This window comes from Phasianus colchicus, chromosome 9 (assembly GCF_987193195.1).
Source record: "Phasianus colchicus chromosome 9, bPhaCol1.hap1.1, whole genome shotgun sequence".
Lineage (NCBI taxonomy): Eukaryota > Metazoa > Chordata > Aves > Galliformes > Phasianidae > Phasianus > Phasianus colchicus.
Window position 1 is genome coordinate 31585806 of NC_143444.1, and position 12928 is coordinate 31598733.

Sequence of the window (12928 nt, forward strand, 5' to 3'; positions counted from 1 at the left end):
TGCAGCTCCTTTTGGCAGAGGTGTCCAAATGGCCACAGCCAGGGCTGCTGTGTGGCTGCTGTGCTGGCTATGGGTACGTGCATGGTATTGCAGGTGGATGCCAAGGAGGGATTGTGAGAGCTCCTGGGCAAAGGCCTGGACCCTCAGTCCTGTGGGAACTTAGAAATGCTCCTCAACCACTGAATTCAAAAATGGTTACCAGTGGTAGTTGCTTACCTAATGGGGTTTGAATGGAAGGTTGGCTGTTAAAGGATGAAAGTTGATGGCCTCATGCTGTGCCAGGGGTGGGTCAGCTTGGAATTATGGGGAAATCTCTTCTCCAAAGAGTGGTCAGCACTGCACAGCTGCCCAAGGATGGGGGTCACATCCCTGGGGGTGTTCAGAGCTGTGGGGATGTGGCACTGATGAGTGATGTGGGCATGGGGTGGGTTGGAATGGGCTTGGGGATCTTCGTGGGCTTTTCCATCCTCAGTGATTCCATGATTCTCTGGTTATACCTGGAGTATTTCATGCTATGTTAAAGTCACTAAGCTTCAGGTTAATGAGCGATGAGTACCCCCAAAGTATTTGCATCTGTGCAGAGCTGCACTGCTCTCAGACATACCAGCGAGGCACCATGCAGCAGAGGAGGGGACTTCCTCACAAACCCAGAGAATGGAGGATGAGGGCATTGCTGTGTGGGGCAGCCCCAGAGCTGCAGGGGTGGCAAAGCACCCAGCAATAAGGTGCAGGGCTGTGTCAGCTCCATCCGAGCATCCACACCAACAGCAGTGGAATGGGGACTGTCCCATGTGCAGCTTCATCAGTGGCCATGGGAGATGTGAGCTGAGCACCCAACTGCTGTACCAAGCCCTATTTAAGGATTTGCAAGAGCCACCATGTGTCTTTGGTTTTCATCTCAGCTCTCTCTAATTTTAGCATGGTTTCCGTAGGCTTTAATTTGCCGGCGCGGCAGATTGCATCAAATCCTAGCACAAGTCCTTCAGAACTGTGAGCTTCTTGTCAGAGCGTGCTTTTATTTATTTTATTTTTTTTCTTTTTCCCTGGGAATGCAGCAATTTGTTGATAGCAGATAAATCCTACATGTTCTGCTGTGCATCTTCATGGGCAGATACCTGCCTTGGAGCAGATCAAAAGCAATATTCAGCTGAGGGAGCTCTGGCTGAGTGGAGGGAAATGCTGTTTTCTTCCAATGTTTTGCTGGGGGAGAAGAAATGGAAATGAGAACTGGTGCAAAGAAATCCAAGAATGTGAATTTGTTGCTTGAACAGCATAGGAGATGGGGTGATGGGCAGAAAGAACCACACTGTGCGTTAGCTGGATGAGGTGCAGGTTATTCAGGTGCACTGTCTGGCTGCTCCTTCAGTGATGTGCTTGGGATGCAAAGATGTGCTCATGAAACCTTTCATACCTCCCTTATTGCTGAAGTTGGATGCTGGTGAGATACAGAATGCTCTATAAATAGAGCAGTCAATGGCAATAGGTTGCAGGTTCTTCCTCCCCTTTTCCTTCCTCCCCTTTTCACACAGGCTGCAGTATCCCTCGGGTCTCTCAGTCCCTCCTTGCTCCTCCCATGTCACTTTGTCCTCAAATATAAAAACCCCCATTCTGACGCCATCTGTTTTGTTCCCAGCACCAAGCTGCCATCTTCCCATTGCTGATCTCTGTGTGGTACCACCAGGGGCTGCCCTGTATCCCCGTGGGCTCTTGACGAGACACACAGGTACAGCCCAGCACCTTCCCCTTGGTGTCTCCGTGCCTCCAGTCTGCATGGTGACCAGCTCTTGGTGCCCTCAGCTTAGCTTTGCCTTGGCTGTGAGCTCTGCTGATCCATGGTGTGTGTGTCAGGCATCCCCACCTCCTGGCACACGGAAGCCTTAGCTGTTGTTACAATCAAAATTCTGAAATTTCGAAGCCTGAGTACTAAATTGGTAGCTTTCAGCAGTTCTCTAATTATGTGAGACATTTTTCGTGCTTAACAAATGGTTCTTATTCTTGCCAGCACTTCAACCTGGTGTTCTAGGACTTGTGGGTGTCAGGGAACAGAACATATTTCTGTGTCTGTGAATATGATCCCACACGTTGTCTTAAGTGGGAAAATGTTCACAGCCCTTATATGGTGAGGGATTTTTTTCTAAGCCCATCAATGCCTTCTCCTGCAACAGCAATGCAGTTCTGTCCTCAGTGCTGTGCAGGCTGGGTGCTGCTGGTGAACTTGAGATACCAAGTGCCCTGTCCTTCATAGAACCACAGAATGGCCTAGGTCCGACGAGGCCTTAAAGATTGTTCAGTTCCAACAAGCTGCCTTGGGCATTGGGCTGCCCAGGGCCCCATCCAGCCTGGTTTTGAACACCTCCAGGGATGGGGCAGTCCATTGGATCCCATGGTGTAACCTGCTCTGTGGTCTTGCAGCCCACACAGGATGTGTTGTTAGGGATGGTTGGTGCTTCCTGACCAACAGAGAAGGGCAGGAGGGTGCAGCACGTGTTCCCTTGGCACTGTGTGTCCCACTGTGCTCTTCCTGGTGCTGGGATGTTGGTGTGACAGCATGGTGATGCAAGTCTGGGGTGTGCCAGGGGGTCTGTTGCCTTGTGCCTATAAAATCAGTGGGCTACCCGAGTGCCATGGGATGTTCTGCATGGATGCTGCAGGCAGAATGGTGACAAACTCAAGAAAAAAAGAAGGGATGATGAGTTCTTCAGGAAGGTGGAAGAACGGAATTATCTTCAAAGGGATTTTGGGGGGAAATGCGCATCTTTGCTTTTTGCATTCCCACCGGGTGGTGAAACATCCCCCAAAATGCTTTTGAAATGAAGGGTTTGTGATGGCTGTGGCTATAGGGAGGAGCTGGCTTCAACACTGCTGGCTGCAGGGGGAGCTGGGGCTGGGTGAGAAGGAAGGGCATGGCCAACGTGGATCCATGGGGGTCTGCAGCTCCACGTCCTCACAGTGCCCTATGGACAGTCCATGGGACCACCCCTTCCAAAGGTCGGTTCTGTGGGTCTGGCTGCCGCAGACGTGCCATGGGTGATGGATGGATGGATGGAGGCATTTGTTGTCTCATGGATCAAAGCAGTTGTGATCCCGTGCACACTCGTTGCAGTACAGAGGTAGTTAGGGTCAATGTTAATAACGTTCCAAGGTTTAGCGGTTTCTTGACAGAGCTTCGTCAGAGCAAATGGCTTAGCAACACAAGCAAATGTTTTTGTGTTGAGGATGGGCTTTGTGTATCAAAATGAGTGGGTTGGGGATGCCATCAGTCTCCAGTTTCTGGTACTTTCTTGGTGTGACAGCTGGCAGGTCCACCTCCTGCCTTCTGATGGGAAGGAGCAGTGGGAATTTTGAGATGGAACTTAATGCTGATGTTTTCAAACAACTGTTTTTCCCACATGCGCTGCAATGGGCTGCCCAGGGAGGTGGTTGAGTCACCATCCCTGGATGTGTTTAAAAACTGTTTGGATGTGGTGCTCAGGGACATGATTTAGTGGAGGGCTGTTAGGGTAGGATGGTTGGGTTGTGGTTGATCCCGATGATCTTTAAGGTCTTTTCCAACCTGAGTGATTCTATGATTCTGTGATACTTTATAGAGTAACAATTTGTAGGAGAGGTGCAAGCAAATAGACACGTTGTATTTGTAGGCACATAGTGGTAGGGGTGAGCTACCTGCTGGGGTTCTGCTTTGTGAACCCAGTTCAGAACGTTTGCTCATATTCTCCTTGGAGGACAGAGTGACATTCACAACCTGCTGTGGACCTGACCCCGGGTGTGCTGCCCTGCTAAGAGCCGTGGAGCTGAGAGCAGCAAGCTCCAACGTGCAGCTCCTGTCCCCTCCCATCCCTGCTCCTCTCCAAACATGCATATATTTGCAAGAAGTTCCCTTAGTGCCTTAAAACGTGCTTTCCTTTATTCATTATTCCAGGGCTGCAGAAGCTGCTGCAGTATTTTTCAAAGTACTAGAGAATTTTTTGTCTAGGAAAGCCACATTTCAGGATTCCTGCAGAAGTGTGTGTGAAAGGCATGCTAAGAAATGAGCACTGAGATGTCTACCTGCACATCAGCTCACAAGTCCATGCACAGAAACCCATTCACAGTGGTTATTTCTGTGCACTTCACAGGGCTGACTGGTGTGAGAGCCTTCATCCTGCCTGGGAAAGGCACTCTTTGTAATGGCATGTCATTAACACTCTGCTGCTGAGTGATCATTTCCATCTATAATAGCAACGATATGTTAACTTTGACAAGTTAAGAATTAAGGCAGTAGAAGTGCCCATTGCAGCAAAGGGCTGCTGGCATTCCTCAGTCACTGCTGCTATTTTTCAGTGGGCAGACTTAGCACAAAGAGGTGCAGTGCAAAGTGTCGTGTCCCACTTAGCCCTCATCTGAGACGTCTTAGTTGTGGAGAGTCTCTCTTTGTATTTCTTGATTAATTATCCATGGAAGAATGGAAAAATGTTTGGATTTCTCCTTTGCTTCCACCCTGCTCCCTCCCCAGTCCCTCAGTTTAACTGCAAACAGCAAAGAAAAGGCTTCCAGCACAGGTGAGAGCCTGCCCTGCCTTGCAGCCTGCGCCATGCGGTAACTCAAAGCACTGCTGAATTTACGGCCAATGTGCAGCACGTGGAGCCAAATGGGATTGCACTGCTTGGAGCCAGGCTTGGCTCTGCTCCACTGCTGTCTTTAGGAACGCTGATGCCTTGTTCAGGGTATGGCAAGTTAGCATGCTCCTGGGGTTTCTTTGTTGTCTTATGTGGTGATGTTTTGGTAGGTTCTGTTGTTGTGCTGTTGTGTTTTGACCACTTCCAATACTGCAGGCTGTCTGTTACAGAAGGGCTCCTCTGTGGCCGTCCTTCCCACTGCTGCCAGCCTGGCCCTGTCTGGAGCTGCCTTACCTGGGGAATGGTGCGAGCAGGGCCTGGAGCTGTGCAGGACTCGCACCTTCTGTGTGAGCTGTGAGCCTCACCCCCGCCCTGTGGCTTTGGTAGATCTGCGCTGTGTTCCCTCCTTCTGCTGTGACCCACTTAGTTGCTCCTCACTTGGAAGTGATACTCTTGCCTGTCCTTTTAGCCCTATTTTGAGCATTTTCCTTATCTAGTATGTCGTTGCCTTTTACTTCAACGAGGGGATCATTTTTTATAACTTTAGAATAGCTCTGGGAAGCCTGAAAGAGAAATAAAGTGTGTCCTTGCTGAAATATTCTGCATATTTCTGGTCCATTAGTCTGAATGTTCCGACTTTGTCAGCATGGGGTGAGTGGCATGAAAAAAACATAGCTGGTATTAATAGAAATATCAGATTAAGGGAGTATGTTGAGTTTGTTCTTGGTAAGAAACGCACACCTGAGGTGTGGTGCCCTCTGAGAGGGAAGTTCCTAGCTGACAAGAAAGTAAAAGGAGGAACCATTGTCTTTCTAATGAGCTGATAAGTCTGAATGTTAAATCATCTCGAGGAGCCCGCTCAGCCTTCAGCCATGCCCTCCTCCCTCTGCCTTTTGTCAGGGTGCAGGAAAAATGCCTGAGCATTGAGTACAAAAGCCGTGCTTGGCCCTTGTCTCCAGCACACAGCCTGCGTGGATTTTCGTGTATAAATGCATACACGTATGCAGAATATAGAGTATATCCATAAACATTTGAATTCACCTTGACTGTAGAGATTGCTCCGCGATACCTTCCATTCCCACAACAGTACCTGGGCTCCTTTAAGCAGCAAGGAGAAGCAGAGCAGAGCAGCTGTTCTTCTTTCCAATACCTTCCAGCACGTGGCAGTGCCGGGGCTCCGTTTGCCCCTCCTCGGGGTGTCGCTTCCCTCTGACAGCATCGTGTTGAACAGACGGACCTGGGAGAGGGGCGGGCAGCTCGCAGCGAGCTGTTGGCGTGCGCTCAGCCACCTCGGGCTGCAGGCGGTGCGTGGAGTCCGTGCCACCACGAGGCGGTGCGGGACGAACAGCGCAGCAAAGGGAGCGGAGTGCTGCGCTCCTCCGGGGCGGCGGGGTGTTGGTGCTCATCGTCGCTTGTGAGAAGACATTAAGCAGCACGTGTGGGTCCTCCGGGGCTGCGTGCAGGCGTGTGTGGTTCTTTGGAAGGCTGCGTGGTGGTGATGAGTTGCTTTTTTTCTTCCCGGTTTAGTCACAATTTCTGTATTATCTGCATCATTTTTTTTAGAGGAAGTACAGCCCTGGAGGTAGGGAGGACATTTTTTCTCAGACCAGCTAGCACAAATGCATAAGCAGACCTTCTCTGGTCTTTTCCTGACCTGCTCTTTGGTTCTCTGGTCTCATGGAGAAGGTGGCACATCAGCCAAACATCAGGTCCTCGGCAGATTTTTTTCTGGATAGTAATTGCTCCTTGATAACTGTTCTCTTCTGGAGACCGCTAGGACAAAGTGGGAAGGAGCAGTTCTCTACCACTCATGTCTGCTGCTCTCCCATTTTGAAACCATGATGGCGTGGCCATCCCATCAGACTCGAGCTTTTTCCCACCCTCCTGAAAATCCAGGTGCTTTTGACTGAGATGTGTGAAAGGGTGCAGCCGGGGGGAACCCCATGGCCATGGGCAGGGGTGGGTGAGGGGCAGGCTTGGGACAGTATGGTTACAGCATGAGGGTTCCATAGGAGCACAGAGAGCACTACAGGGGTCTGGCTGGCTCAGAATATTAACATTAACACATTCTTTGAACAAGGATGAGGAAGCTGAGAGCTCTGTGCTTTTCCTTTGCTCTGGCTCCCATGCCTTCCCATGCTGTGTGTTGGTAGCTGAGAGCCAGCAGTGCCCATGCAGGTGCTGCACCCTGGTGCTGGGCACAGAGGGGCCTTTGGGGTGCAGGAGCCCGCTGTGTCCCACTGTGCTGTCCCAGGAGGGTGCTTGGAAGCCGTGTGCTGGGAAAGCTGTGGATGTTGGGGCAATTTCCCTTGTTTTCAGACGTGAACTGTGATTTAGTGTGATTACTTGTTTCCTAATAAATTGTGCGGAGCTCATCTTGGCATCAAAACACATTAAGCTTTTTGTTCTGATGTCCATTACGCAGACTAATTTAATTCATTTTAGGAAGGAGTTCATGACCAGATGCACGAGATGTGGCTCCGAGATATCATGGAGCTTGTTTTGCTCTCTGGATTTACTGAGAAGGTCAAATCCTGTTTGTTTCTTATCCTCAGTCCCCCCTGGGGGGTTGGACTCGATGAGGTTCCTTCCAACCCCGGCAATTCTGTGGTTCATCATTTAGCTGAAGGCAGCAGAGCTGCAGAGATATGAATGAAAGTAAACTCACGTGGTGTGAGAGCAATACGGGAGTGAAGGTGGGCGCACATGAGTGAACCTGGCTGACAAGGCCATCTGCCATGTGTGTCAGTCACAGAGTCACTGAGGCTGGAAAAGCCCTCCAAGATCCCCCAGCCCACCCCATGCCCACTGCCCACATCCCTCAGTGCCACATCCCCACAGCTCCGAACACCCCCAGGGATGCTGACCCCCCATCCCTGGGAAGCAGAGACCGACCCGCCCCCACCCCTCACCCCAACCTCCTGTCAGGAGCTGTAGGCAGTGATGAGGTTCCCCTGAGCCCCCTCTCCCACATGAACACTGCAGCCCCACAGCGCTGTGCTTCAGACCCCTCGCAGAGTCGCTGCCTTTCTTGCGCTCAGCCCCTTTCTGGCAGTGAGGGGCACAACCCCAACACGCTCACCTTACCAAAGCTTCCAATGTTTCTGCTGGAACAGCTGCTCGTTAGCTGATGGAAGTAGCTAAAACAGGAATTTTGAATTGAAATGGAATTAAAATACAGAGTGGTGCCTACTGACGCTGCTTAACCAGAGATAGAACAGGAATGCTTATTATTATTTAGTGAGTGAAAAAAGCCTATTAGCAGGCTTCATCATGATGCTGTTCTGGAGATGAGCGTGGTTCATTATTGAAGCTACTTTGAAAGCAAAGGTAGTCTGCAGCTAAACACAATTTAAGGTCATTTTCCCTCATTTTGTCCCTCCAGTTTTTGCTCTTCTTGCTTATTTTTCCACGCTGTGCTAGGACAAATGACAGATTTCCATGGCAACCCAGTGTTTGGTCAGCACTCACATGAGGGCCTGCATTGCTCTGCATGGGAGCCATGCTGTTCTCCTGCTGCTGCTGCCCTGTGGCAAGCCTGGCTTTATTTTGCATCTTTCTCCTTGCAGATTCCTGTGGATGTGCCATCCCTGCCCATTTAATTATTTTACAGTTATGATGACTTTACAATATCAGCAGTGATTTGTAATTGATGTCCTGGAGCAGTTTTATAACTTTGTGATATTTTAGCATCCTTTATACTTGTGATGTTGTGTTTGTCACCAAGAAGAGCAAAAGCTGTGCTTATTTGTAATCATTTTAAGAATCTGCCATGGATTGCAGGACTCAATGCAGGTTGCAAAATGCTGCGGATAGAAAGCCTGCTTCTGCTGTGGTCCATACAGCACAGCATCGATGGTATTGCATAGGGGGCTCAGTGAAGTTGCTGGAATTGCTTCTGCAGCCCCTGTATGGGCATACTGGTGAATATATCTTACTTTTATCATGCTGAGTGTTGCTGGATTCATTGCATTTAGGGCCTGCTGTCTCACTCATTTACTTTTCCCTTTCAGCAGTGTAAATCCAGTTATTTCTTGGGAGTTACTGCCTCCCTCGTGGCACATAGGGGTGCATGGAATTGCATCAGCCTGCAGGCAGCCCAGGAGTGCTGCACAGACCCTCAGAGCTGCTTGGTGGGCTCAGCAGTGTCCCAGCACACAGGGCATGGTGTGACCTACCTGGGCTGGTGCAGCTGGCAGGGTGCATGCAGAGCCCCAACAGACATTGATGCCACTGAGATAGCATGAATGGAATTCCTGAGTGGCTTTCGATGGCTGATTCCTCTGCTGTGTTTTTGCTCGCCCTGTGCAGTATGTTAATGTGAGAGAAATAATGCCTTTCATTTCATTACTGCTGTTTGTTGGGGTATGGCTTGTTTGTGCAAGTGTGTGTGATGTCTCCAATGGTGACAGTTGTGAGGGAAGTCCCAAATACCTTAATTCTCCTAAAACCACTGAGGGAAGACAGAGAATTATGAGTCCCTTCATGCTTTCAGAATCATCAACAAACAGGAACCCGATCCAAAAGTTCAGCAAGGTCACTGGCACCTGCATTGGCTTGCATGAGGTTTGCATCAGGCTGCCAGCGCTTGCTTATTTAGCACAGCTCTACCAGAAGCTGTATTCTGGGCAGAGCCAAATGCAGCTTTTCAACAAATGCAGCTTTTCAACAAAACCTATGTTTGTACGTGAGGTAGTGTTACAGTGTGATTGAAGCATAAAACAAGAGACCATTCAGAGATGCCTTTGACAGTTCCAAAAAACTATTCTGCACATAGTCATGCCTGCTTTCTCCTGATAATATTCCAGGTTTTGCTCTACGGTTTTGTTTGGAAGCATCAGTTAGGACTCAGTGCCTGTAAAACCCAGTGTTGCTTGGAACTGGTGTGTGGAGTAGGAAATAGTGTCTCCTTAACCCGTGTTCAGCTGGATTATATAGATCTTCAGCAAAAATGAGAGTAAAGGGGAGAAAAGAGCGCACTGTCTGAAGAGTTGAGGAAATCCGCCTGGAAAACAAGGCTCAGCTTAACATAGATGAATGCTGCTCATCCCTTTGGGTGACAAGTGCAGGTCCTCGGCGTGAGACAGCAGTTCTGGCTTGGTGGCTGTAAGCCTTTCTGCATAAGGTGACCTCTTTCCTCCTCGTTTCCCTTTTAACACCAATTATGAACCAGATTGCTCGCTGGCTGCTTGTGCCAGGCTCCTCCAGGCACAGTGACAGCTCGGAGGCAGCCCAGCTTCATCCTGCTCCTATTTGCAGCCTTGTTGCACTGGGACAGTGCTTGGCCCAACCCGAGCTTGGCTCCCAGGGCCTTGGGGGCCTACTGCAGAGCTGATAGATAGCTAATGGAATCATAAAATCATTCAGGTTGGAAAAGCAGGAGCCGTGAGCTCCTCTACATGGGTGTGAAGGGTGCTGTGAGATGACTCTTGGAGGCTGGTTGGTGCTGAGGATGGGGCCCTGCTCCGGGCTGGCAGCGTCTGTGATGAGCAGAGAGTGGAGAAAACAGCAATGAGGAGCTGGCCTGAGCTGCCAGCTCTCATGGCATGGAGCTGTGGTGGCTGGGTTGTCTCCTTGCCTGTGCCACTGTGCCCATTTGCCTGACTTACTCTCCCTACCTTCAGCAGCAGGAAAGCGCTTTGAGCCACGAGAAACCTAACAGTTGTGGGAAACCCTTGAAGCTCTGCCAGTACTTTTTAATAGATGATAGCTGGATCTTTTCAGTATTTTTAATGCCACGTTCATTTCTTGATGAGCAATTCAGGGCTGCATTCCGCTGTTCTGTCCTGACGCTCGGTGCACTACTTGCCTCACACTGGCACTCCTCTCCCAGTGGCAGTGCAGGGGAGCACTGAGGCTCTGCCAGCAGCGTGGTCCAGCTCTTGTGTCAGCCAGAGTGCATTCCAAGGCTCGAACACGATGACTAAATATTTTAGCAGTCTGAACCCACGTGTCTTCAGCACTAGTTTTTCTTCTTTGAATGTAAACTGCCGTCAGAAGACAGTGATATCTAAAAATATTTGGGATCCAGCAGCTGGACCCTTTGGGTTTGGTCAGAATGGCCTTTGTTGTTAGTTGAGGGTATGCTACATTGAGCTTGGTAGCTGAATGAGTGTTTTTTACATATTCTGAGCCCTTCCACCTGAAAATGACAGCTGTACCCCTGCAGCCCTGCCAGCCGTGGGGGGAGCAGCACGTGGTGCCCTGAGCCCCATGTATGGCATCAGGTGGGACAGGAGCTGGCATCCAGCTGAGCCACTGCTCTCCAGGTGCTCCCCTGGGCGGCAGCTTTGCCCTTTTCCTGCTCTCTGCCATTAAAAATAATTGTTTCTAATCTTGAAGAATTTACCCAAGGGACGTTTTACCCTGACGAGATTCTCGTGAAAGCTGAACTCAGTGCCTTTGGACTCAGTGGATGAGGGAGGGGGGAAGGGAACCAAAATTAACAGTGTGATATTTAATATTTAAGCACCTTTTAAATGTCATTTGGTGGACCAATATAATTATTATATATATATATTTAAATATAATTAATTACTATTGGAGTAAAGATACCTGCAGCGTTCTTCATAACGGACTTCTTCTGAACTTAACAATCTGTTATAGCATTTAAACAACTTTAGAAGTGATCTGCAGCCACTGTAATCGTCTCAGCAAGGCTTTATTGATTTTAACAGTTTACAATCATACTTCTAATTCAGCTGCTTTTAAAAATATTCTTCCCAGTTTTGGTGGAAGGAGACTTTCTCCTAGGAAGAGTGAAATTGCCATAAAAGCCATGTTATTAAGTCCTCTGAGTATTTAATTTCACTCATTGCACTTGTTAATTGCAGCCTTGCAAGACAATGGCACGTCCCACTCGTGTACAGGATTTGTTGTAGCTGATGGATGTCTAAGGAAGAGGCTGGAGATGTGTCAGTAATGTCTGTAGCTCTGTGAAGCTGACACACGTGGAGTTAAAAGGAGTTCCAGATAAGAGAGCATTGCTAAATGTCCTTCTGACTAACTTCTGACTTCATCCTTCCGGGCCAAAAGGAGGAAGGAGAACTCCAGTTCTGTGCTGCTCAGCCCAGGGATGGGATTCAGGATTCTTCCACTATTCCTGTTCGCTTTCCTCTCGAGCCAAATGGATGCATCTTATCTGCCATAAAGTCATGATTAATGAAAGACCTACAGCCCAGTTCAGCACATCTGAGCGTTTCTCACTGCTTTAATTGACTTACCCAGCATCCAGCGTGACATGCTGCACTTGGATGGGTTCCTTTAGTCCCCGCCCTTTGAACGGCTCTTTTTCTGCTAACATCTCACATTTGACGTTGAGTCTCTTGAAGCTTTATTAGGAAGAAATGAGCTTCCATGAGATCTGAGCCGAGCAGAATGGAGATTTGGATCTGATCCTAATTTGAGAGAGCGCTGTTGCGGCTCACGCTTGGAGACGCGGCTCTCATTAATCAACCCTGCGCAGCCTGGATCGCCAGAGCCTCCTCCTGCAGGACATCTATCAGCTGCAGGGCGTGCAGACAGAGCAGGCTGATGGCTTCATTCTGAGTTTCATCATCTATTTTTATTCCAAATGCTATAATACCCCAAACAAATGTTGCTGTCTGCTGCCCCAGAATCGTACTGCAGCACAGTGCCCAGACAGCAGCAGGGACTCCTCTCCTTTCTCTGCACCATGCAGTTCCCTCACTGCTCTTAAGTGTGCAGAGCAGTTCTGTGCAGATTGCAGCCCTTTCATGTAGCTTTATTGCCTCTGATACACACCTGAGCTGTTCTGAATGTGGCAGAGAGAGAATGCTGATCTGTCTGTGGACACTTCAGGTTCCACAGGTCTCTGGGATCACGACTTCCACCTCTAAATTCCCAGTTTCTGTAGTGTACTTCATTGCACAGTTTCAGTCTGTAACACTGGAGAGTCCTTTACCATTGATCACCTTTTCTCTGTTTTTATTGCATACAAACTTTGAGTCTCTGCAAAGATTTCTTGTTGATGAGATGAACAGCCTTTCCTACTAGAAAGTTCCTTTCTGGTGCTTGATTGGTCTCCTGTCCCTTCCCTGAACTTCATTTTTTTTTCCATGCTTTTCTTTAATTGTGGGCACGAAGCCCGGAGTTAATAGAACCTCTCTATTCCAATACAGTGTTGCCTTATTTACACTTCCAAGGGCTGCAGGAGTTCATTGCACCACATGATTGCACTGTGATTTCTGTAACCCCTGCCTGGTGAAGCTCGCTGCTTTCCATGCCAGATTCCTCTGCTGCCCTGGCTCTGCTTGCACTGCTTGTGCTTCTCGTGCACCAACAGGGCAGTGCTTGGGCACACTTTGCTTGTT

The 12928-nt window shown here is 49.1% G+C and overlaps 1 protein-coding gene across 5 annotated transcripts in view; it reads left to right on the top strand.

The window, feature by feature from the left end:
• Window positions 1-12928, top strand: part of LRRC7 (leucine rich repeat containing 7) — a 198980-nt gene that overhangs the window by 67931 nt on the left and 118121 nt on the right. The window lies entirely within an intron of this gene.